The 13362-nt window shown below is 34.6% G+C and overlaps 1 protein-coding gene across 4 annotated transcripts in view; it reads right to left on the bottom strand.

The window, feature by feature from the left end:
- The window catches only part of GPC5 (glypican 5), a 398962-nt gene that overhangs the window by 317563 nt on the left and 68037 nt on the right, over positions 1-13362 (bottom strand). The window lies entirely within an intron of this gene.

Raw genomic sequence — 13362 nt, 5'->3', positions numbered from 1 at the left:
AATTTGTTATTCAGGTTTATTCTACTGTCACATTTCTACTTTATAAACACCAAGGCTATTCCAGAGATTTGTTTTGCTCTCAGACAGTCTGACAAACAGCAAAGCAGACCTATGTTTACTTTCAATACTGAACAGCGCCAATGAATACCTTACAAGGGCAATCCATGTCATTTATAACACATTCAGACACCTCAGTGACAAATCAAGTTATGCTGGTTCAATACTGCAAGTGTATCATAGAGGTAGCAATGTGTTTCTTTATCTTTTAAATCTATGGGCTCAGACTAACATAATCAGTCTTAATTATTCAGCCACATAAAATAAGTGCTGAGTTTTCAATCAGTATAAATCTAATAGACATAAAATACATTTTAAATATAACCAAGATGAGTTATACAAGCTCTTTTTATTGTTATTAAATGACTTTTTTAATCTGCAGGCTCAGTGCCTCTTATCTCCATCCTTTATGAGATCTTCATATTAACCACTACACAATATCCTACAGAACTTTCTGCAGTACTACTGTCAATAATGTCTAGTATTTACCAGAGATGACATGTCAATTTTATTTTTCTTTGTCTACAATTAAAACTAATGTTTGTACATTCCTAATTCAAAAAACAGGGTTTCCAATATCTTAATCCATTAATTTTTTGAAAGAACAGGTCTATTTATCTTCCTGATTTTGCTAAGAAGGAACAAAACTCAAGGCTACGAAAAAATGTAGATATACGTGTTTTATGTATTGCATTTATTCACCTGATACTTCATATCAGTACATATATATACAATATTTTTTGATAATAGTGTATTTAACAAAGTGATCACAAAGTGATGCAAAATAACTACCAAGTCATTGCTTTAAAAGATTTGCTCTCTTCATATTCTTTAACCTTTCTGTTCCTGAGAGCTATAGGTAGTTCTAAACTGCAAAGATGTCCCAGTTTAGTCATCAGTCCATTGGATTACTAACTTTAAAAGAAAACTCAAAAGTATACACATGCCCTGTTTACTAGAAAAATTCACAAAGAAAACAAAAAAGAAATATTGTTTTTTATTTCTAGACATTAATCAGATTTAATGGAAATACCACACAGAATGAAATAGAATCTGGATTGGATTTAAACCAGCCCTGTGATTCTAATCTTTAATAGTTCTGGCAAAGTGTCTTTCTACTACAGGTACCTTGGAAAACTAATTTGAAATAAATTTCTATGAAACCATGTTGTTCTAAAACAACTTCTTTTTTTTAAGTTTACCCTTTTTTCACACAGATCTATGTACTATAGAAGATGCTAAATAAGCAAATGCATGGTCTAAATTCTGAGTATTACCTTTTGAAACACATATAGTACTTAATGCAAAGATAATCTAATAAACTAAAAATCCAGTATTAGTAGTGGGCCAACAAGTTGTGAAGTCTTACAGTTCAGCAGTAATTTATCAGTCGACATTAAATATTATAAATTAATTCACAATTAGCCAGGGTAATATATAAAAATCAATAAATTATAACCAGACAGGTTAAAATCCATCCTTGAATTATGGATATTGTATTTAGCAAGACTGCCTTTCACAGTCCAGAGGGGAACCAAAACTCATAAACCTGGATTACCTTAACGAACAGCCCATGACATACAGGAACCCAGATAATCAAATCCAAGCAAAAGCTGAAAAACCTAACAATAATATGAATTCATTTTTATTTGAAAAATCTTATGGGAAAGTATAAACTTGTTGACAGCTGCCATTAATGTCTGGTGATTTCATAAGTTTTCCTTCTGTTTATGAGCAGCACAAATAACCTAGAAGCATCAAACTCCCTCTCCTAAAGACTTATACTCCAATCAAATGCATCTTGTATACGTTGTCCTACTGGAGTCATGGGGAATGTCTCAGTTAAAGTATACAACCTAGCTAGCAAAAGGCATTCAAATATTGTGAAAAAAAATTGTGGAAAAGAAATTAATCCACACAGTATTACATTCATAATATCGTTGTTTTAAATACATCAAACAGAGAAACATGTATAGATGGGAAATTCAGTGTACCTATTCCTAACTACAAAGTAGTACACAGTACCAGATACACTGCAAAATCCCTGAATCATTTGCCATATCAGAAAAATGAGCTGGAAGAATAATGTTTTCAAGATATATAAATGGATTACTAAGAATGAACTCATTAGGGCATTGCCTGTGAAGGTTATTTGGGAGAGAGATAAAAAGGATAAGCGTGAGCAGAATAGATTTGAGACTCACTAAAACTGCTCCTCATTAACACATATTTAAGTTAATCCATTTCATAGATTGTAGACTCATCGCTGAAGTCAGTATGAAAACAGGTGTAACAGATTAAACCTGCAGCACAGTCAACTTTGTGTTGTCAAATGCTAGTGATACACCTCAGGCTTTGCAGCCCAAAATACTCATAACAGACTTCAGAATTTGTCATATCTTCTTTGGTCTTGAATTTATTTTAGCTGTCTTTGAAAAAAACAGAAACATTTAAGAAACTTGAATTAGAATTAGTTGACCATTGTCTAAGTTGTCTGTATTCCATGGCATATTACTCAGATATTCAAATATCAGGAATTTCTCACATATCCTGTGACTTTGAGTTTGTTCAGTTATACTGTAATTTTTTTTAGTTGTGGTTTGTGTTAGGGTTTGTATGGTCTTTTTAGCATCAGGACATGAGGAAGTCAGTATATGACAGCTTTATTTGGAATATTAATAGGAATTTGCAATCATACGTAATTTAGGCTATAAGCATTAATTACACTAAAAAGAACTGTTGCACTTTGAAAAGAAACAGCAAATTCTCTGAAATCCATATTTAAGGTGTGTCTCCTTTTTTCCCATAATGAAATTGTGAGGACTCATAAGAAATTCTTTCCCAAGTTAACCAACAAATAGAATGTAGAAAACATGTCCCAAAGCCAGATAAGATGAATTTCACACATAATTGTGCTACATCCTTTCCTGAGTCTGAACTGATAACGATACTTCTCATTCTTATTTTATAATCTACTTAATATCATCATCAGTGTTAATCTGTGCTTAGTAATCCTGATACCAACTATTTTGCCATGTGGAATTTGCCTTCTAAATCAACAAATTCAGATGTTTTTTTTCTTTTCCTTCTTCGTCTTGCTCTCTATACATTCAAGAACAGGCCCTGCACTGCAGGAGGACTCAAGTTCAGCTGACCTTACACCATGATCTCTAAGTCTTGTAATTTGCTTGGGGTTTTTTTATGAAATGTTGGAATAAATTTATCTTTTATCCAGTTCTCTGGAGTTACATTAATTTTTATGACTTAATGGAAGTCACCACAATTGATTCACAGCATTAGTTTTGAACTTTTCAGTGCAACTTACTGCTGTTGATTTTAAAATATCTGGCCTTAGGATCTGCTATTTAACATACTCCTAAATAGTAACTGGAATGTAAAGTATTTAATCATATCTTGATAGTTTATATTTTAATACTGAATGACTTTCATATGAATGAAAGAATAAATGAATGATTACATTTATGAATATCATAAAGTTATTATTTTATCTAGTTATCATCAGTGATTCCACTTTTCTCCCCAAACTGTGCTTCTTTTCCATTTTTTCAGTCTGTTGTTATCCTTTTAATAGTGCTGACAATGGAAACATTCATCTAGTCATTTTGGAAGCAATATGAGCAGATTGTTTCGTATGGTGCCAGGAGAAGAAATAACTAGCAATTAACAGACCTCAACCAAACCATTTTTTATCTCTTGGATTCTGTTTATGTTCTTTCTGATTTTGCATTGTTCCATGTATTTCACAGGCAATGTTTTCCCAGAGAAAAATATTTCTAAATTCTGAATATATTGCTTATTACCCTGGAATGAAATACACTTGGAGTTGCAAGCAGACCACTGAGCGGAATCAGAGCTTTAAAACTTCTTCTAATGAAGTTGCTTGGAAAATATTTTGATTTAAAATGTTGTGCATGGTTTCCCAAAAGGACGTAAATTGATACTGAGTTAAGATAACTATTTTTACACATTTGCCATAATAAAAAGGATGGCAAGTCATCTCGGATGTATGAAAAGGGTATTTTTTGAAAAAAGAAATTCGTAGCAGGAGGATGCTGGGATAGGAGGGTCAGAAAATTAATTGATTAGAAGGATAATTTCACTTCATATAATTTCAAACATATATATGATAGCTAACAAGCACTTCTAAGACAGGATTCATTTCTCTGATTTGAGATTACTACTTTGAGTTGAGATGAACTGCTAGCTGGAAGTGATTGTTCCTCTCCCTTTACTATAAAGTGATGTCACAGTGAAGCCCTATGATTTTTGTAAGGAACTGGTATTAAGACACAGTGTCCTTAAACAAAATGCAATACTGAAATTTATACAAATAAAGAGATGATCATGCTTCTATAAAGTAATTTTAATGGTAGATAAATTACAAACTTCTTATGCATTTATGCCAATCTTCTTTCCCTCTGCACACCTGTGAATATGCTTTTCTTAGAATGAAATAAAGTATATTCTTGGTTTCAGAGAGCTGCCTGAGCATCATGACTATACATGCTAACTTTATAAAATGTAATTATCAGGGAATCACAGGGAAATTGCTCATGCAGAGAAAGAACAACTTCAGGAAGATTTCCATGAAGCCATGCTAATGACTGACAAGAGACAAGGCTTTTGCCTTTACATTTAAAAGTTTAGAACCTGAATTTTTATTTATTTTTTTCCAGTTATCCCAGTTTTATGTTGACAATGTTCATTCAACTTCAGTAAGCTGATTTTTAATTTATACATGTTTAAATGAAATGTTAATTGGGTTCTAGCAGATGCAACATTTCTCACACATCAAACAAGTAAATATATTCATTTTGTATCACTGAATATTTAATCTTTCTTTTAAGTCTTGGTTGAGGTTTGGTTAGTGCCTGTATCCAATAGTATGAGGAATTCCACACTAAAAATTGTCATACCAGTCAGTCAAAGGAAGTTAAGGAGTTTGTTTACTTAACATATGACTATATGTAATGGGTTTCAAGAAGCCTCCAGAGAGCTTGGTAGGGGATTAGTTGCATTTTTTATCTTTCACCTCACTATTCTTCACTTTATATTTACTGAGAAGAAAAAAAAAAAAAAAAGATGAAAAAAATGTCCTTTAAGGCTGCATTTCTTAAACATCAGTGCTTTAGCTCTGGTATATCAGCAATTAGTGATCTAATCACCCTGATACGTGATACATGCAAAATTCTGCTTAATGTAGGTGATACAAAAAGCATTTTGGTCTATGCCATGTACTTCAGTACCTAGTTTTCAGACTGCTATAAAAAGGAATGAAGTATGCACTTCCAAGTTTCAGACAGGTTAATAAATGTAACATTTCTCACTTGACAAGACAGAAACTCACAGAAGGTGGATAACCAGGCAGACAAAAATGTTCTTTCACAATTACAAGGGGAAAATAGCCCCTGTCGACAATATAAAAACTCCAGTTTGCTAAACTGGTTAGGAAAGGACATACAGATTTAGTATATAAACTTATCAAAGTTAAGTGAAATTCAACTCTGGGGAAGTCTCAGGAAAAAGAAATTCCTTCTAGAACGACTTTTTTATTCTGTGTAGCTGCTTTTGATGATAACATCTTAAAATCAGATATTGATACGGATTGGAATAGTCCACTGTACTTTGATTTATCCTTTTTTTCCCAGTATGACTCCTGATTTTAATACAACTGATTTCTACACCAACTTCTAACACATTCTTTAGAAAGAAATAAATAATACAAGGTAAATGATCCATAGCTGCTTGTAGCTTTGGCACTTAGAATGATAGAATCATAGAACAGTTTAGGTCCCACTGAGACCCCTTCTATTCTGTCTCCCGTAGGCCATGGATCTCCATGCCCTACCTCTGCTGAGGTGGCAGACTGAAGGACCTGCCATCTGATTTTTCAGTCTAGTTCTCTGGACTCGTGGCATCAATGAACAAGCAGTCAAAACCAGAATTTCTTTATTTATTCTGGATTTCTTTCTATAGTCAAGAAAGCAGACAATTCCATGAAATTTTTTTAAATATCCTCTTCTTAAATACCAATCCAATTTCTTATGAGATTATTATCTCATCTATTATTTTCTGACTTTGTTTTGCATGGTGTTTCTTTATGTCTATTAATATTTAGTCAGAGCTCACTCAATGAAGCAGAGAACAACAGATGTTAGATTTAAATGCAAATCAACTGTTTACTGTATAATTACATAAATATGGGTTGAATATGGGCTGAATATCATTAAATTATTCTCTTAAGCTCTATGTCTTAATACTCTTTAGACTTCACCAAGTTCTTTCCAAATACACAAAAGATAATTTGCCTTTTTAAATGCTGTTTTTTACTTTCATAAAGATCATGAATATATACTTTTACTATACAGCTTTACTGGGGTGCTAATAGCCTTCCACCCTGCCACTATTTGTAGCTGCTCTGCTAAGCCCCGTTCTGCAAATGCTGCTGCAGCACTGCTGAGTCACACATTCTCAAGGCACGTAATGCTTTCCGTGAAGGAGCTGGAGATACAAGCTGATGGAAATATGTATCTCTTCCAAACTATAAGCCCACGGAGATTTCTATCCCATCATGTGACTTGCCCCACCATGTAATGTGACAAGGGGTACGCATATCATGCATCACTCAAAACTGGATCAGTCCCTTTACAGCTGTGTATCCTAGATCATGTAGGACTGAGATATCTATCACTAGAGAATGAAACCTCACAGAAACGAGGGGTAGAAGGCACATGCGATGTGCTCCAACCCGTCCTCTGAACCCATGATCTTATATTTTAACATCTTCATCTGAAGAATTCTTAAAAAGTGCACATTAACAGAGAGGCCACAACCTTCAAGAAAATCATTCCAGTGCTTCACAATTCTCTCATTTGCTCTCACCAGTGAGAACAAATCATTTGCTTCTTCCTCCTTTTAGGTATTTCAGATTAGATCCTCTCCCAGCGACAGCAGACATCTCTGAAAACCAAATGTGTCTCCAAAGTAGATGTGCCTACATCTCAGCTACCAGTAGAGAGGATGATGGCATGATTCATCTGACCTAGTTTAGGTGTCCACATGGAAATAAGATGAATCATGCTGTTTTTCTCCTCTATTTATACAGAGAAACAGGGTGATTAGTTCATCAGAGAAGCTAGAAAATGAATCTTACTCCTGAAAACTGTTATAAATCTTTTCTCTTTATTAAAATGAACAGTCCTATTACTCAGTCATAAAGGGGTCACATTCTGCCTCTATGTAGTCAAATTTAACTCTAAATACTTCCAAAGGGAAGTCTAAATGGCCTAAATTATGTGCTTAAGTGGACAAGCTGCATATTTAGGAGTTTGAAATTCATATATAGCTCTGTCTGATAAGGTACTTCAAAAATGTTTTGTTAAACTATTTCAGGATTGGATTGCTTCTCTAAGTCATGTTTACCTTGGGAAACACTAAGCTCTATACATCATTTCAACAGAACAACTGCTGAGCCAGTCCTCTTCCAATCTTCAACTCATCTTACTCCTATGTCAGTGCAGAATCTGCATATGACTCCATTGAATGACATCCCTCTATTTTGAATTCTAGCTTTATTTTCCAGCCTGCACATGCGCTTTTGTTGCCCTCCTTCACCTGTTGAGAGCACACTGATTATTTCACCATTCAACACAGTAGTGAAAATGGTGTCTGTCCTTGCCCAAGAACCACATTTGAAGATTCTTCTTCTAGTCTGACCAGGAACACTCACTAACCAATTAAATGGACATTTCCAAAAACTTTAGCATCTGTTTAGTGGTAATTTAATCAAGACAATTCCCTACTTACTTATGAGAATGCCACGTTGAATAGCATAAAGAGACTTAGGAAAGACAGTTGATTTAACATCTGTGCTTCTCACATACCCACACTTTGGTTCCATTTCCCTACAGGGAAATTAGACTGGTTTGACCCAACCTGTCACCAGTAAATACAGTCTCATTGTTACTGTTTAATATGTTCTTGTGTTTGGCTTCTAAATAGTTCAGTATTTTATTCTCAATAACTGAAATTAGGCTAAGGAAACTAAAATGCTCTAATTTTCTCCTTTTCTGTTTAACAACAACAACAAAAACCCAACAAATCACCCTTTTCAGTCTTTTGTTATCTCTAGAAATCCAAAGACAACTACTAACACACTTCAGAATGTGTATATTGACAAAAGCAACCAATCAATGAAAACCACGTGGAAAACAATTCTGAAAACATCCTTTCCATCTTACAAACGCTGTTCCCTAGCTGTACATAGGGATCCTTTATCTGTTAACAGCATGATCAACATGAGTGATAGATGGACTTGAACAGAATTAACTGTTTCCAGGGGAACCTGATAGGACATGTGAGAACATTTTGCCCTTTTCTCCTTTTTTTAATGAATCCACATGAGAATCTTATTTATGGTCCTAGAGTAACATATTCTGTGATGTCATATATTAATACACATTTTTACTCTGTAATACAAAGCAAAAGGTTTATTATGGAGCTTTACATTTTAATGTTCTAGTTCATATATAACTTTGAATGCATGCATGTCAATACTGATGAAAGCAGTGACATTCACTAAGCAATTGATAATGCCGAACTCAAAACCTTCAAGAAAGACAGCAGATAAAGATCACATCAGCTTTTTACCCCATCACACAAGTTTACAGGGCAGTGATTCATCTCAGCTACTACCTCAGCTTAATACCATAGTCTCTTTTTCTCAACAGTAGAAAATTATGGGAAGTTTAAGGTATGATTCATCTGACACATTTTAGATGTTTATGGGAAAATGAATCATGTAAAAATATTTATGTGGGCAAGAATCGTGCCGAAAAAGTGCCTCTCATATAATTTTCTGCTGAGAGAGCTGATGGTGACAAGCTCAACAATCCACTCTATTAGTGGATTATCCACCAATCATCATTAGTTTTACATGTATAGCTTGGTTATCTTAGTTATAAACTTACATATAACTTCCACATTATTGTCATGTAACAGTTGGATCTGAATTTCCACTTAGAAGATCAGATCAAGCTCTAATCAGATCAAGTTTCTTCCAGAGATTTATTTGTCCAGAGACTGTTTTCTTGCAAGTAGGTAAGTTTTTAAAATGATGTATTCATCTAACTTCCACTGCATGAATGCAATCTATATCATAGAAAAAATTCTGGTGAAAGTAATGAACTCCTAAATAAAATACAGAAACTCTACAGAAGATGAACAATATACCTCTGCAAGTTGGAAGGCATTTTCCATTTCTTTTGACGTTATTAAGTTTAATGTTGAACTAACAGTCACACAAAATAACTGTTTATGCATTTTCTTTTATATATGTATATTTACCACTAGACCCATAACTAAAAGCTTACTCCCCGGGTTGTTTCAGATCACTCCTACTACTTCTTTCCAAGATTGCTTGTGTGGTTCTACAGACAGGTTTACTACAGGGGCCACTTTGAAAAAACAGTATAGCTGAAACTGTGTAAGCTTCAGCACTCTCCACATTCTTTCAATATTGCTCCAGAAAGCTTCCCATTCCCTTTATCTTTCTGACACCCCATGGCATATAGCAAAGCACTTTGGGTTCATTTTGTTGGGTACGGTGCATCCTTCCTATTACTGAAGACTGAAAAAATGCTTTAAAAAAAAAAAAGGTAATGTAAAATCGAGAATGCACACACAGGCAAGCAATACATGAAAAGGATATGGTCCTCCTGCTCTAAAAGGAGCTAGCCCTAAATGGTGTGGACACAAGCCACACTGTATTATTTGGCTGCAGTCTGATGTCTCCTGAGACCTGTGCAGTTGCAATGCTGAAGTACCTAATATGTCCAATCTTCCTTCTGTAATCATGAAGACAGTGCTTTAATGTTCTCTCCCTCTTGTGTACCTTTCATCTCACTTCTGAATTTTGTACTTGGTTCCTGGACTACTGATGGGGCTCTCTCACCCTCTACTAATAGAGATCAAACAGATAAAAGAGATACAAGACAGAAAAGATTGAAAGTAGCATTCCTATTCTCCGCTCTATTTACCAAATGCCTTTGAATTCCCTGCCAAATCCAGTTTCTCAAGAAGATCACATATTAAACTATTTCCTGAACTGGCCACTTTCCTAGAATTGACAAAGTAGATCTCAGCTCTTCTCCACACTGCAGTCTATGAATGGGATGGAAGAAGGAGAACCAAGAGAACTGATCTGCTGTGACCATCCAAGGAAATAAAACCCTCATTTCAGTTCCAATGGTATATTTCTTTTAAAAGAAAACCATGCAAATTAGTCCTACTTTAATCCTAAGGGATGAGCAACAATTGCAGCTCTTGAACACAGACTGTTACTCTGAACACAAGATATACAAAACATGTAAAACCTTTCTCCATAACCACGAAAATAATCTGTCTGTAAGGCAATAAAATACTCCCTTTACAAATCCCACACATGCAGGAATGATGTTTCCAAATTAGCAGATAACATAGTGTGAAAATAAGAGGAAGGTGAACAGCCAGAGAAATTCTTCATCTCCTGAGACTCTTAGAATTGCTCTGCTATTCTTTTCTGTGACTAAAAGTCCATATGGTTAATTGGTGCATATTAAATATCACAGGAATGTTCTGCTGTGAGAACTAATTTCTTCTCTCTCTTTATTTGTGGGTCTTAGTGGAATGACATTTATAGCAGAGATACAGGATCATCCTGTCCTTTCTTAAGAATTCTGTGCATTGCTGTCAGTGGTTCAAGAAGACTTTCAAACCAGCATGACTGCTGATGAAGGACTCTCCTTGAAGACGGAAAATTTCCCTCAGAAAGCTGCATTTGACTTGAAGCAAAAGGCAGGGAAGGAATCCCCTTCTCTTCTAGCTGGCAGATAATGCAAGTTAATAAACCTCAACGCTGTTGTAAAATAAAAACATGACTAGTCACATGGTAGGAGGCTCAGGAATCAAGCACATGTACAATGAATAGCACTGGTGTGCTTCTGAAGCTGCAGTGAGCATTATTTATGTGAAGCTGAGTATCAGAACATGTTAAACAACTATTTCTTTCATTCTCTGGCTTATTTCTACCATGACCATTTTTTGAAATTTTTTTTTCACTTGACATCTTGCAGCATGATTTGGTTCATCTGCATAAGTGACTTGACAAAGTGGCATGAGCAATAATCATTGGTCATTTAGGAACCATGGAAAACAAGTAGCATTGTAAGAGCCATTGTGGATCAACTGGAAATATGGGGCTTAGAAAACTTTCATGTACATGAGAAAAGATGACACCCATATATATTTTTTTGTGGAAAAATGCACCATAACATAAACCATTCCACTGAGCAGACACAGGTCTGTGAGCACTCATGTTACAGTAATATATCTCTATAGATGGCACATACAAAAAAAGGATTCAGAGGAGTAAAGATAAAAGGAAAAAAAAATCTATATAAAAGAATTTTCTTTTATTTTCTCTTTCAAGTAGAATGTTCCCTGCTTCTTGGGCTTTACTGGTTTTAACTAAGTCTACAATTAATACCAACACAGCTTTAAAATTGCAAAGTTCTGGCTTTATTCTGTCTTTTAACTGTTGATGCAGTACTACATGCATCATTTAGAACTTGCTTCTACAATCCCATCAAATGAATAGTCTTCAATAAGAAATAAGCAAATACGCAAATAAATAAGTATTGTTTTTACATTTCTCCTTATGATGGCTTATGTAAGACAATGGTGCAATTGTATTCTTCCTCAATGGTGTTCTGAGATGGGGAGAAATAAAGTGGATAATATTTTCGCCTTTCTGTATGTTTAAGAATTCTAATTTGTAGTATCATAACAATGAGACAATTCCTGCCAAAGTATCATCTTTCCAAAGTATAAAGGATTAATTTCACTTTACTTTAGCCATATAGAAATCAAACACTTCACTTACGCTAGCTAGCTGGATAATCAGTGGGTTCAGATAGGCACCTCCTCATATTTTATCCCTGAGGCAAATCTAAGATTACTGATTAATTAAAAAGATGCTTTAACTGTGCAAACCATAGTTCCCACTCACACAGACAACTTTGAAGGGCAATTCATCCTGATTATGGCAACCATCCACCTTAGGATGGGATGAATTGCACTCTGGCACTCCTTTTCTTTCTTTAAGAATTATGCTGAGCCTAAATAAGGCAATAGAGCAGATACTCTTTTAACTACTTTACAGATGATTAAAATTAGAAAAGAATAATCCCACTCAAAAAGTCTGCAAATTCAATCAGGTTCAGTCCTAGGTGGCTTTAGTACTGAGTTTACCTACCTTACGAGTCATCAACTGCCACAAAGATAATTTCTTTTAATTAATGAGAGGGGGGGGATTTTCTTCTGTTTGGGAACCTCTGGGTGTAAAATTCATTCTGCAAAGGCCTTCAAGTGTAAATGACTAAACAGGTATGAAACGTAAATTTGCCCCTTTCCTGATGAGGTCTAAAAGGTCTAACCCATTACATAAATTAAATACTTTCAGCAAAGATTCCTTAAAACTCAGGAATTAAAACTGGGGAAAAAAATTGAAGTGGTAAAATCTGTTACTGCTGTACTGATTTTGTCTGGCACTAATAAGATATTCTACAACTGACAATTTATTCAGTTGAACCCTGAAATGTTGGTTAGCACTGGAGAAAGGGACAAGGAACCTCATACTGAGAGTCTATTGAATGTATTCAGCTCAGTGATACACTATTAAACATATCCTTGCAGGTTAGTGTTTTGTAATTATTTAGTAATAGGTATACCTATACATGTACCAGTAATATATTTGTTTTTAACTTCAATGAATGTGTGTTACTTGATATACAGGTCAGTTATCATCCACTTAAGAATTTAATAATACCCATTTTCTGTTCCCACAATAAGGATGCAGCACACTGCTATTTCACTATATTTTTTCCTAAAGAATACTATACTGTATTAACATGATTTTATTTGATTCATCCCATAGAAATAGATATACTCCCACAGAATACATCCCATAGAAAAGACATACTGCAGTGAAAAGTCTGCACTGTGCTAACTTTATGTAAAATACCTTTACTAGCTAACTATTCTTTCCATTGCAGTCCACCTTGAAATAACTTTCTGAACTAAATCTTTACTTCTAAAATCTCCACCTACAATTAAGTATTGTGAATACCTTTATTTTAATATACACTAAGACTCCAGAATAATTTTTTCTGGGTCTGTCTGCACACTTAGCTCATTTCCTGAATCTGTTTTAGGATAAAATCCAGTATGCAGCAAGTCCTCGTCCCA

The sequence above is a fragment of the Pseudopipra pipra genome, chromosome 2 (assembly GCF_036250125.1).
Source record: "Pseudopipra pipra isolate bDixPip1 chromosome 2, bDixPip1.hap1, whole genome shotgun sequence".
NCBI classification, from domain to species: Eukaryota; Metazoa; Chordata; class Aves; order Passeriformes; family Pipridae; genus Pseudopipra; species Pseudopipra pipra.
Note: the sequence above shows the minus strand (reverse complement) of the source record. Positions and strands in the feature narration are given on the sequence as shown.